The sequence below is a fragment of the Mirounga angustirostris genome, unplaced genomic scaffold (assembly GCF_029215605.1).
Source record: "Mirounga angustirostris isolate CCGP_5_RB_7025 unplaced genomic scaffold, mMirAng1.0.hap1 SCAF_2, whole genome shotgun sequence".
Classification (NCBI taxonomy): Eukaryota; Metazoa; Chordata; class Mammalia; order Carnivora; family Phocidae; genus Mirounga; species Mirounga angustirostris.
This window is the reverse complement of record NW_026991710.1, coordinates 106,969,090-106,982,579: the sequence shown is the minus strand read 5'-3', so window position 1 is coordinate 106,982,579 and position 13,490 is coordinate 106,969,090. Positions and strand designations below refer to the sequence as shown.

Sequence of the window (13,490 nt, the reverse complement as noted above, 5' to 3'; positions counted from 1 at the left end):
TGTATACTGACTAGTCCTATATGCCCATGGAGCAATTTAAAGAAAAGGGGATTATTATCAAGCCGTAACTCCCCAATCAAATATGGGCCTGAAATTATTATATAAATTCAAAGGATGGACTTCCAAAACTTGAGTAGCCCTTGAAATCCTGACTGTACTTTAAGGAGGCCTAGTATTGGATGGGTGGCTCCTGACTGGAACCCAATGGCTCTATGACCCTTAACTTGTGTCCACAGCTTTCCCCAGGCTGGATAGGCCACTGTACTCTGGGTCTGGCCTGGATGCATGGATGCATTATTAAAATCATTACCAACCCAGCTAACCTTCCAAATTTAAAACAACGGTGGACATGTTCTGTGTCTCATTGGTATGACCACCTAACATCCATCTTTTTTACCTCTTTGAGACTGGAGGATGTTGTTTGGCACATGGAAGCTCTTAGTACATGGTCAAAGCCCTAAATGACACTCAATACAGCATTTCTCTATTAAATACTAAAGTAATACAAATGTGTGATGCAGTTTTACAAAACTTGCGCTATAATAAAAACAGAATGCTGTGTATACATTCTAGATTACCACAAATATTTCTAGGTTTCTAACTGACATGAATACTCAAATTGGTGCTTTAAATGATCTCTCTTTCCTTTAGTGATTGCTTTAAACTCCTCGACTGGAGGAAAATTATTGAAGATCAATTATCAAAGGTCTTTTATTCAGATTTCTCTTTCTTATTAAAATATTAACGTTATTTTGTTGTCATTTCTGGTGTCTCCCTGCCTCATGCCAAGACTCCTTCACTGCCATCACTTCTAGCTGACAGATGATCCCTTCTATTCAAGGAGATTCATACATGTTGACCACGTTGGATTCAGCCACCTCCCCTTTTGTAACTCCCCCATATGTTCTCCAAGTGACCAGTATTGACCCATAGGTAGGGACATCTCTATGCCCCTACTCAGCAGGAAGAAGTTACAGAACATGAGACCTTCCACCTCAACAACCTTGAAGATTTAAGGGTCAAATTGTTCAGGGGGGAAATGATGAGGGAGCAGAAGACTAGCTGAAGACGAAGCATAGGCTTATACCCTGCAACCTCCCCCTACTCCCCACTCTTGGGTAGGACATGAGTGACATTCTTCCCGGAATCTCCCAACTGTCTTAATACCTTGCTAGAGGGGAAAACAACCTTAACTTGACAATGGCAAGGCCTCGGATATCTTGTAGGTATCTTGTAGGTTGGTCCTCTGTAGCATATGAAAGTTCTTTTGAAGCCTCCCTTTTCCTTACTTCCCCCAACTCCTGAGTATATGATCACCACTCCTCAAGACCCCAGTGCAGCAGCTCTTTCTGCCCAGGGGTCCTGTCCCCGTGCTTTAATAAAACCACCATTTTGCACCAAAGATGTCTCAAGAATTCTTTCTTGGTCATAGGCTCCAGCTCTGGACCTCACCCCACCGAACCTCGCCTATATCCTGAAACCACATCAAAATGACAGCTCTGCCACTTCCTAACACCAAAAGGGCAAATTACTTAACCTCTCTGTGATTTAGTTTCCCCATCTATAAAACATGAATAATAATTATACCTACTTTGTATGGTTGTTGTGAGAATTAAAAGTGTTAGTTTATTTAAAATTCATTGAGTGGTGACTGGCAAACACTACAAGCCATCGTTATTGTTATTATTACTATTATTTTTATTTTATTAGAGACTAACAAAAAACAGACTCAGTAACGACAGATTGTTGATAACTGTTATGAAGAAAACAAATCAAGGTAAAATTTAAAGTGAGAATTAAAGGATGAAAATGAACAAGTTATGGGGCAAGTATTCTGTTAAGATGAATGTGATCTAGTTTTTGAATATAGGTGAGGTTTGGTGAGGTGAGGTCTGGAGCCAAGGCCAAGAAAGAATTCTTGAGACATCTTTGGTGCAAAATGGTGTTTTATTAAAGCATGGGGACAGGACCCAAGGGCAGAAAGAGCTGCTGCACCAGGGTTCGGAGGGGTGACTGATTATATACTTGGGAGTTGGTGGGAAGGAAAAGGGAGGTTTTCAAAAGAATTTTTGTATGCTAAAGAGGACCTACAAGATATTGGAGGCCTTGCCTTTGTCAGGTTAAGGTTGTTTTTCCCTCTGGTAAAGCATTAACATTAAGACAGTTGGGAGTTTCTTTCTGGAAGTTAGGTTATTGATAATGCTTTTTTCTTGTAAATCACGAAGACATTTTGTAAACTGAGGGAGACTCAGGTCTTGCTGGACTATAATCTCTATAAGTCAACTATTTGTTTTTTCCTTCCCTTAGCTTTAAGACAGCCGGAGTGCCTGAGGAACATCACACAGATCCCACCTGGGAGTTGGAGGTGGGGGCCGTTGGAGGGTGTCAGCTTGTGCTTTGTCCTCAGCTTGCCTTCTGCTCCCTCATCAGATGGAGCTTCCTGTTAAAGGATTGAAAGAAGACAAAGCTGGGGTGTGTGTGGTCACCAAGGCCTGTAAAGAGGCCTGTAGCTAGCACATAAACAAAGCATGCCTAGGGATGAGGCTGATAGTCTAAGGCAGACCTGCAGGGGCTTCTAGATTATGGCAGAGTTTGAATTTTATTCTCAGATCAATAGGAAGCCACTGAAAAGTTTTAATAATTAATACCCCTGTTGCTGCAATATGGAGAATGAAGGGGGTAGTCAGTGGCAAAATCCAAAATGTGAAAAACCAAGAAGCTGTTGTGGTCCTCCAGGATTGAGGTGATGAAGGTCTTCACTGAAGTAGTGGTTCTACAATATGGCAATAGAGTGACTTAAGATTCATTTTGGAAATTAACAGAACTTGCTGATCTAATAGATGTGAGAAATAAAGTAGTCAAGTTCTAAATTTCTACCTAGAATAACTGAGATAGGGGTTGAGATAGGGGTGTGGGTATAGGATCTTTGCCGCATCTTCTTAGTATGTAATGAAGTAGGAGAAAAATTGGAGAATTAACAGCAAGTGGTACACCCTAAGTATAAAATCTGAGAGACTAAAAATTTAAGGAATAAACTTATGAAAATCATGTTCCACCTCATTAGAAATCAGGGAAATGCAAATTAAAACCACAATGAGAAAACTCATCAGAATGGCTTAAAAAAAAAAAAAAAAGTCTGACACTACCAAAATTGTTGATGAGGATGGGGATTAATGGGAACTCTTATACATTTGTAATATAAATTGTACAGCCAGTTTGGGAAACTGTTTTACAGTATTTACTGTTAAGCAGTATTTACTATAGTTGAACATGAAAACATCTCTGACCCAGCCATTTTATTCCTAGTTATATGTATATACCCGACAGTAATGTGTGCACACATGCACCAAAAGACATGAGTGAGATGTTCATAGCAGCATTCTTTATAATAACTCTTAACTGGAAATAACCTAAGTGTCCATCAACAGTAGAATATATAAATAGTGGCATAGTTATACAATGAAATACTATATGGTTTTGAAAAATGAAACTACAGATATAAGCAACAATATGATGACTATCATAGACATAATGTTAAACTGTTAGACAAAAAAGAGGACATAAACCAATACACTGTGATTTATATGAAGCTAACTTTGCATAAAGTTCAAAAAGAACAAAAATCATAGTGTTAAAAGTCAGGATAGTAATTACCCTTGGGAAGAAGGAGGGAGTTAAGAAAAAAAAAGTGGGGGGCACCTGGATGGCTCAGTCAGTTAAGCGTCCAACTCTTGATTTCCGCTTGGGTCATGATAATCAGGGTCCTGGGATCGACTCTTGCATCAGGATCCTTGCTCAGCAGGGAGCCTGCTTCTCCCTCGCCCTCTGCCTGCCGCTCCCCCTGCTTGGATGCACGCGTACGTGCTCTCTCTCTCTCTGACAAATAAAAAAAAAAAATTGCCTGTAGATAAAGGATATGTAGATCAGTGAAGACCAGAATCTAATTCATTTAATAGTAACATTATTCATTGAAGAACAGTAACTTGTATTTTATATTTAATGCATCAATTTCTGTAAGTTCATCATTGAAGAGAAGATATATTCTTTTATTTCTCATTTCGTTTTCAAACATAAACAGAAGTAGAGAGGATATTGTAATGAATTCTCATTTACCTATCATCCAACTTTAACAATTAACCACATTGCCATTTCTGTTTCATTTATATACACCCCTGTATTGGTTTTCTATTGCTGCCATAACAAATTCCTACAAATTTAGTGATTTTAAGCAACACAAATTTATTATTTTACAGTTCTGTAGGTTAGAAGTCCAACATGGGTTTCATTGGGCTAAAATCAAGGTTTGTCAGGGCTGCATTCCTTTATGTAGCCTCTAGGAAGGGAATCCATTTTTTTTGTTTGTTCTAACTTCTAGAGGCTGCCCACATACCTTGGCCGGAGGTCCCTTCCTGCATCTTCAAGGCCAGCAATGGTAGGTTAAGTCCTTCTCACATCACATTCCTCTGACCTCCTCTATAGTCAGATCTCCCTTTGCCTCTCTCTTAAGCCTCCCTCTTCCACTTTGAAGGACTCATACCATTAGATGGGAACCATCTGTAACCTGTAATCCAGGATAATCTCCCCATCTCAAGATCCTTAATGTAAGCACATCTACAAAATCCCTTTTGCTTTTTAAGGTAACACATTTGCCAGTTCAAAAGATTACATCTTTAGGGAACTGTTATTTTCTGCCTACAACAACTTCCAAACACACACACGCACACACACGTTATTGTTTTTTCCTGGAATATTTTAAAGTAAATCCTAGACATCATAAAATTTTCCTATAAATACTTAAGTATGTATCTGTTTCTTCTTTGTTTTCAGTCTAGCTTCTGACTCCATATTCAACCATATCATTAAAAGTACCAATGACCTATGACCTACATATTAATAAACCCATAGGATGATTTTCAGTCTTCATCTTTCTTTTCCTCCAGCTTCATTTATCAAGATTAAGTACTCAATGATAGCTAATAGTTAGAATACACACACACACACACACACACACACATATAAATAGTAGACACTAAGTGCTTTGCAAATGTTAACTCATTTAATCCTCAAAACAGCGATATAAAATAGAGATGGTTATTTCCTCCACTTTCAGATGAGAACACTGAGACAAAGTGGAAAAATGGTTTGTCCAGGATCATACAGTTAGAAAGTGCCAGAATAAAAATTTAAACCCAACCAATCTTGCTCTGTAGTTCTCTGTAGTTCATTTAACCACTATACTATACTGCTTTTCCTTTTCCTTAAACTTGTTCAGCAATACTAAAAAGTAGCTTGTGGTGATTTGTTTTCAATCCAATTAATCTGTGTAAATGGTAAATCCAAATGGTACAATATTGTTTATAGTATTTAATGGAAAAAAAGCTCTCCCTTACTGAGTCCTAATCGCTAAAGTCAGCATCTTTGACCTGCCACTATAAAACATAAAGATTTAACACACTCACATGAGCCCATCCTCCGTTCCCTTTCTATTTTTGATGTTTGTGGAGTTTTTTCTATTGTTTACTTTATTTTTTTTTATTTTTATTTTTTTAAAGATTTTTATTTATTTATTTGAGAGAGAGAACACATGAGAGGGGATAGGGTCAGAGGACGAAGCAGACCCCCCGCCGAGCAGGGAGCCCGATGCGGGACTCGATCCCGGGACTCCAGGATCATGACCCGAGCCGAAGGCAGTCGCTTAACCAACTGAGCCACCCAGGCGCCCTATTGTTTACTTTAAATAACATACTTGAATGTTTACTTGAATATTCTATCAATTTTATTTTTTATTTTTTTAAAAGATTTTATTTATTTATCAGAGAGAGAGCACACACAAGCAGGGGGAGCGGCAAGCAGAGGGAGAAGCAGGTTCCCTGCTGAGCAAGGAGCTGGCCTTGGGACTTGATCCCAGGACTCCGGGATCATGACCTGAGCAGAAGGCAGACACTTAACTGACTGAGCCACCCAGGCATCCCACTATTCTATCAATTGTATTTATTTTTTTATTTTTTAAAGATTTTATTTATTTGTCAGAGAGAGAGAACACATGCAGGGGGAGCGGCAGGCAGAGAGAGAAGCAGGCTGCCACTGAGCAGGGAGCCTGATGTGGGACTCCATCCCAGGACCCTAGGATCATGACCTGAGCCAAAAGAGGCAGACACTTAACCGACTGAGTCACCCAGGCATCCCTATTCTATCAGTTTTAGATAGAATCTCTTATATCCTCACTCTGTAGAGTGAGAATATATGACCTAACCCTTTGTTCTATCTTCCAGTTTTTGTTTTCTTTATATTAAGATCTTAACCTTCTTTATTGTGAAATAAAGCATACACAGAAAAGTGCCCCCCCAAGTAAAAACCCACAAATGTACAAGTTAATGGGTAAAGTGAACACCCATGTAATGGCTACCCCCAGTTAAGAATTAGAACCCCCAAGGGTGCCTGGGTGGCTCAGTCGGTTGGGCGTCTAACTCGATTTTGGCTCAGGTGGTGATCTTGGGGTCATGGGAGCAAGCCCCACATGGGGCTCTGCCCTCTGAGGGTTGCCTGCATGAGATTCTTTCTGCCTCTGCCCCTCTCCCCACTTGTGTGCACAAGCACGTTATTTCTCTCTCTCAAATAAATAAATCTTAAAAAAAAAAATTAGAACCCCCATGTGTCCCTTCCTATACACAACACTTTCCCCCCTCCCCTTAAGGAGGAAATCACTTTCTTACTTTTCTTTTCTTTTTTTTTATTTTTATTTTTTTAAAGATTTTATTTATTTATTTGAGAGAGAGAGAATGAGAGAGAGCACACGAGAGGGGGTAGGGTCAGAGGGAGAAGCAGACTCCCCGCCGAACAGGGAGCCCAATGCGGGACTCGATCCCGGGACTCCAGGATCATGGCCTGAGCCGAAGGCAGTCGCCTAACCAACTGAGCCACCCAGGCGCCCCGCTTTCTTACTTTTCTTTATGGTTTATCACCTAATAATGTATCCCATAGATTTACCTAGTTTTTTTAAACTATATACAAATGAAATCATACTATAAGTACTGTATCATTTTGAATTTCTGAATAATAGAGTATGATGTCTTAATTCATTCTAGATATTGCCAAACCATTTTCCAAACTTTTATACTAATTTACACTTCCATTGGCAGTGTTTGAGAGTATGACATATTATGGACGATATTTCTTCCTTTCATTTACATTGTCAAAAGTGATCATTATATCTATTATGTAACCATAATGTGCTTCTTTATGCTTCGTTCATAGATTCGTTCTAAAATTTAAGAATCCATAAACAGCTTTATTTTATGAGTGTGTAGATATTCTTCACTGCAGAACGATATGGTGTGCTAGGATTGCATTTCCTTCTGTATGGTTTCAGTGTCATTATCTCCTAGAAACAAGATCAAATGGATTCATATTTCAGATTCCATCAGTATAAGATAATAAATTCGCACTACCTTTGAGTGAGATTCATATATACATAGCTACTGATTTTTGTGGTACAGTTTCTGTTTTTCCAAGAGTTCTTGATTGTTCCTTTTCTCCGTGCCTCCATGATACCACATTCTCATTGTTTAATTCCTGCCTTTCTAGCCACTTCTCAGTCTACCTCTTTAATTCTTCTTTGCCTAAACATTAATTGTTGGTAGAGATACCCGAGACTATTTCTTAGGTTAGCAGATTTCCAAACTGTGCTCCCTAAACCCTTAGAATGTTGGACACTCTTTTAGAGAATCTTTAAGATCGAGGTCAAAACTATTTTCATAATAATATTAAGATATTATTTGCCTTTTCCCTTGTTGCTATCTGTACGGATGGCACAAAAGCGACGGTGGATAAATCTGGCCACTCAGCACAAATCAAGCCAATGACACCAAACCATACTAGCAGTCATTGTATTCTTCTGCCACATACTCGTAGTGAAAAAAACAAACATTGCAAGTTTCACCTAAGAACGTCCTTGGTGGAACAGTAAAAATTATTAATGCGATTAAAGCTTAAGCATGTGAGTCTTTTTTTTTTTTAAAGATTTTATTTATTTATTTGAGACAGAGAGAATGAGAGACAGAGAGCATGAGAGGGAGGAGGGTCAGAGGGAGAAGCAGACTCCCCGCCGAGCAGGGAGCCCAATGCGGGACTCGATCCTGTGACTCCAGGATCATGACCTGAGCCGAAGACAGTCGCTTAACCAACTGAGCCACCCAGGCGCCCAAGCATGTGAGCCTTTTAATATTCTGTGTGATGAAATAGGAAGTATACATAACTCATTCTTGCTGTATATTAAAGTATGATGGTTGTCTTGAAGAAAAGCACTGAGATTGAGTTGTAAGTGGACTAGCTCCTTTTATCATGGAACCCATTTGTACTTGAAAGAACACCTGACACCAGACTAGGTTTATTCATGCTTAGATAATTTGGCAGACATTTTCCTAGAAATGAATGAAGTGAACCTGTCATGTCAATGGAAACAACTGATGATATTTGTTGCCAGTGATAAAATTCAAGCTATCAAGAGAAAATTGGAATTTGGAAAACATGTAACTACAGCATGAGCTCAACAGCTTCCCATGGTTAAAGACTTTTTACTGATGAGATCAGTAGTGATTTCAATAATATATCTTTTGATGTTGTCTAATGAGGGGTGTCAATATTTGGAAGTTCTGAATAACTAAGCCAATTATTTTTTCTTTTTTTTTTTTTTTAAAGATTTATTTATTCATTTGAGAAAGCGAGAATGAGAGAGAGTACATGAGAGGGGGGAGGGTCAGAGGGAGAAGCAGGCTCCCCGCTGAGCAGGGAGCCCGATGCGGGACTCGATCCCGGGACTCCAGGATCATGACCTGAGCCGAAGGCAGTCGCTCAACCAACTGAGCCACCCAGGCGCCCCGCCAATTATTTTTTCAAATGACTAAAAACATTACCAAGTCGTACATTGGTAAGACAAAGGGTAAGAAAGACTATTGGCTTTCTTTTTCTGACTTAAAATGTTTTCACTATTATTACATAGTCCTTAAATATGAGCAAACATATTTATTACTATTTAACTGTTTGATTCTAAGACAATAAGCACAAGTGAAAATATATTACTTAGAAAATAATTCAGGGTTTCATGGATATTCTGGATCAGGACTTGGCAAACTATGGCCCATAGGCTAAATCCTGACCACCACCTATTTTTATACAGGTGCAAGCTAAGAATGGTTTTTACATTTTTTAGTGGTTAGAAGGACGTATTTTTTGTGGCACATAAAAGCTATATGAAGTTTGAATTTCAGTTCCATAAATAACTTTTATTGGAATACAGCATGCTCATTCGTTTACATATTGTCTGTGGCCGCTTTTGCACCACAAAGGCAGAGTTGAGTCGCTGTGAGAAGAACCATATGTGATGCCGTCATCACTTTGTACTATTGCTAAAAGGCAAATATCAAGAGAGGGATCTAATAAAATTCCATAAATGTTTTCCAAATGGTGATGAATATGTTTAATTAAAAGTTTTGCGTATAAATGCAGTACCTATCTGTATGAAAAGATACTTTCAAAGTTGAAATATATAAAATCTCATTACAGGTCAGCATTAATAGATGAGTATTTGGAACAGATTTTTTTTTTTAATTTTTTAAGATTTTATTTATTTATTTGAGAGAGACAGAATGAGAAAGAGAGAGCATGAGAGGGAGGAGGATCAGAGGGAGAAGCAGACCCCCTGCTGAGCAGGGAGCCCGATGCAGCACTCGATCCCGGGACTCCAGGATCATGAACTGAGCTGGAAGGCAGTCGATTAACCAACTCAGCCACCCAGGTGCCCCGGAACAGATTTTTTTTTTTTAAGATTTTATTTATTTGAGAGAGAGAGTGAAAGAGCACAAGCAGGGGGAGCAGCAGAAGGAGAGGGAGAAGCAGGCTCCCTGCCCAGCAGGGAGCCCGATGTGGGACTCGATCCCAGGACCCTGGGATCATGACCTGAGCCGAAGGCAGATGCCCAACCATCTGAGCCACTCAGGCGCCCTTGGAACAGCTTTTGATGACAGGTCTAGAGTGTTTTCTGACACTAGCCACCAACAATCCATTAGTTCTCTAATTGTCCTACAAATCAATTCAGTTCTGACACTAACTACCCAGAGTTAGTGTCCAACGTCACAAGTTAAAGGACTCATTCCCACAAGTCTGCCCTCACTTCAGACATCAGCCACAAGTAGGGTACCCAGGCCATCCACACTTTTGCCCATCCAACTACAAATCAGTCACCACACCCCCTCCTTAGGTTTGAGAAGTTGCTAGAATGGTTCACAGAACTCAGAGAAACTATTTATGCTTACTAGTTTGTTATAAAGGATACAAATACAACTCAGGAACAGCCAGATGAAAAAAATGCACAGGATAAAGTATGGGGGAGGAGGTACTCAGAGCTTCCATGCCCCCTCTGGGCATGTCACCCTGCCAGCACCTCAGTGTATTTGTAGAAGCTCTCTGAATCCCACCACTAGGGAGTTTCTCTGGAGGTTTCATTACTTAGGCATAATTGATTAAGCCATTGGTCATTGGTGATTAACTCAACTTCCAGCCCTCCCCCCTTGTACTGACTACAATAACAGCCATACAAGCAATGTACACGTTGCCAAGGTAACCTGCAAGACCACTATGTTTATCAGCCAAAACAGGGGAGTCCTTGACCCTTCAGACCTCAACTTGCTCACCAAGTGATGTGGTATGTATATACAATGGAATATTACTCAGTTATCAAAAAGAATGAAATCTTGCCAATTTCAACAACATGGATGGAGCTAGAGTGTATCATGCTAAGTGAAATAAGTCAATCAGAGAAAGACAAATACCATATGATTTCACTCAAATGTGGAATTTAAGAAACAAAATAAATGAACATATGGGGTGGGGAGAGAGAGGGAAATAAACCATAAGAGACTCCTAATGATAGAGAACACACTGAGGGTTATTGGAGGGAGGTGGGTGGGGAATGGGCTAGATGGTGATGGGTATTAAGGAGGGCACTTGTTATGATGAGCACTGGGTGTTGTATGTAAGTGATGAACCACTGAATTCTACTCCTGAAACCAATATTGCACTGTATTTTAACTAACTAGAATTTAAATAAAAATTTGGGGCAAAAAAGTGAGAAGAGAAGAATTTTCAAATATACAAGCTTCAAAACCTCCTATTACTCCTTTCTCAAGAAGCTACCAGAGGATGTGCTGCTTCTAAACTACAAAGAAAACCAAGAAAAAGGAAATCAGAGAAATCAGAAAACAGGACATTCAACACAAGAGAAGAACTACTAGTACTAGAGGAAAGAAGGCTGGAGAGAATTGGGAGAGGTAGGTCACCAGGGTTAAAAGTGGAACATATGTTATTTGAAAATCCGGCGAAATCATTCTTACATTGCTTGGCTGATCTCTTTACAGAATTTGGAAAAAAGTAAAGTTTTAAGTGCATAGGTAAAGAAGCAAAGCAATTAACTACAGGAAAACAAAGTAGAATTGTAATAAAATATGCTTAGTTCAGCAGTGAACAGTATTTACTTAGTCATAGTCAAATATTATATACTCATTTAACCAAAAATTGTGATATAATTTCATTCTGAAGGAAAAGCTGTCATTTGTAGCTTACAAGGAATATATTCTCAAATACGGTAACAATATCAGTGTCTACAATTGATGTCAAGTGTAAGCACATTATTTAGAATTATGGAGGTAAATAGAAGAATCAGCTAAAATTATAGAAAGGCTACATTTAATGAGGACTGGGACTAGGAACAGATGGTAAGGTAGAAGGAGCCTTATGGGACTTTTTATTAAAAAAAGTGAGTATGGCCCAGTGGGTAAGAGCATAGCCTGTGGAACTAGACTGCCTGGCTTTGAGTCCCATTTAAAATTGTTTCTACCCCCTAGGGATGGTTGTGAAGAATAAATGTATAATGTTAAAAGTGTGCTGGATGCATGGCATGTTCTATATGTTGGCTAATAGTTGTAGTAACACTAATTATTTAAATGTTGTGCAGATATTACATTATTAACCTTTTTTGTTTAAGTAGGCTCTGTGCCCAGCGTGGAGCCCAATGCTTGATGCAAACTCACGACCGTGAGATCAAGACCTGAGCGGAGATCAAGAGTCAGACACCTAGGGGCGCCTGGGTGGCTCAGACAGTTGGGCGTCTGCCTTCAGCTCAGGTCATGATCCCAGCGTCCTGGGATCGAGCCCCACATCGGGCTCCCTGCTCAGCTAGTGGCTTGCTTCTCCCTCTCCTACTCCCCCTGCTTGTGTTCCCTCTCTCTCTGTCTCTATGTCAAATCAATTAAAAAAAAAAAAAAAAAGTCAGACACCTAACTGATTGAGCCACCCAGGCGCCCCTTACATTGTTAACTCTTAAAAAATGGTTTTTGTAAAGGATATTGAAGTCACTCTGAGAAAAGATAACGAAATCCTGAACCAAGACTATGGTAGTGGGTTTGGAAAGGAGCAGATTATTGACATATTTGGGAAATAATAACACTGGGTCATTATGAGAGGAGAGTATAAGGGTCAAGGATGTTCCTTTTGTTTGTTTGTTTAACTGGATAGATGGTGGCTACCAAAAACCAAAAATATGAATAACGAAGAATGGATTGGGGGAAGCTTGGGAAATTCCTGGGTGACAGGGATAATGAGTTTGATTTTGGGTATTTTGAGTTTTCAGATACCTTTAAGTTGACTTTAGAGGTTATTGAATTAAGATATTGATGGAAGTTAAGTCAGCAAAGTTAACCTTAGAAGATAAAGTGTAGCTCTCTGGTGTGCACCTCTGTTCTAAAAGTTGAGTTAATGAGTGTTGAAGAAATTGAGGAATTTATTTAGTGATAGCAAATGTTAGGACTGACATGAATTCCAATAAAAGTTGGGATGGAGAACACACTGGGATGCTTAAAACACATAGGGGTATTGTGTCCAGTGGTAGAACTGAGAAGAGTAAGACTTTTCCATCAATTTCAAAGAACTGTTTAAAAATCCGTTTATGGGGGCACCTGGGTGGCTCAGTTGGTTAAGCATCTGCCTTGGGCTCATGTCATGATCCCAGGGTCCTGGGATCAAGCCCTGCTTCGGGCTCCCTGCTCTGCAGGGAGTCTGCTTCTCCCTCTCCCTCTGCCTGCTTCTCCCCCTGCTTATGCTCTCTCTCTCTCTCTCTGTCAGATAAATAAAAATCTTCAAAAAATAAAAAATAAAAAAAATAAAAATCAGTTTATGTAGGGAATGCCTGGGTGGCTCAGTTGGTTGAGTGTCCAACTCTTGATCTTTACTCAGGTCTTGATCTCAAGGTTGTGAGTTCAAGCCCCGAGTTTGGTTCTGTGTTGGGTGAAAAGCCTATTTAAAAAAAAAAAAAAAAAATCAGGGGCACCTGGGTGGCTCAGTGGTGGCTCAATTGGTTAAGCGTCTCTGCCTTCTGCTCAGGTCATGATCCCAGAGTGCCAGGATCAAGCCCCTCATCGGGCTCCCTGCTCAGCGGGGAG

The 13,490-nt window shown here is 39.7% G+C and overlaps 1 long non-coding RNA gene across 2 annotated transcripts in view; it reads left to right on the top strand.

Annotated features, from left to right (window-relative positions):
- LOC123848250 (uncharacterized) overlaps positions 1 to 13,490 on the top strand; it is a 28,298-nt gene that overhangs the window by 5,200 nt on the left and 9,608 nt on the right. The window contains exons 2-3 of one of the 2 annotated variants that reach the window (XR_006791728.3): positions 4,376 to 4,432; positions 11,184 to 11,324. This is a non-coding gene — a long non-coding RNA (uncharacterized LOC123848250). The remainder of the gene's footprint in view (positions 1 to 4,375; positions 4,433 to 11,183; positions 11,325 to 13,490) is intronic. The other variant, XR_010409545.1, reaches the window with a different exon arrangement.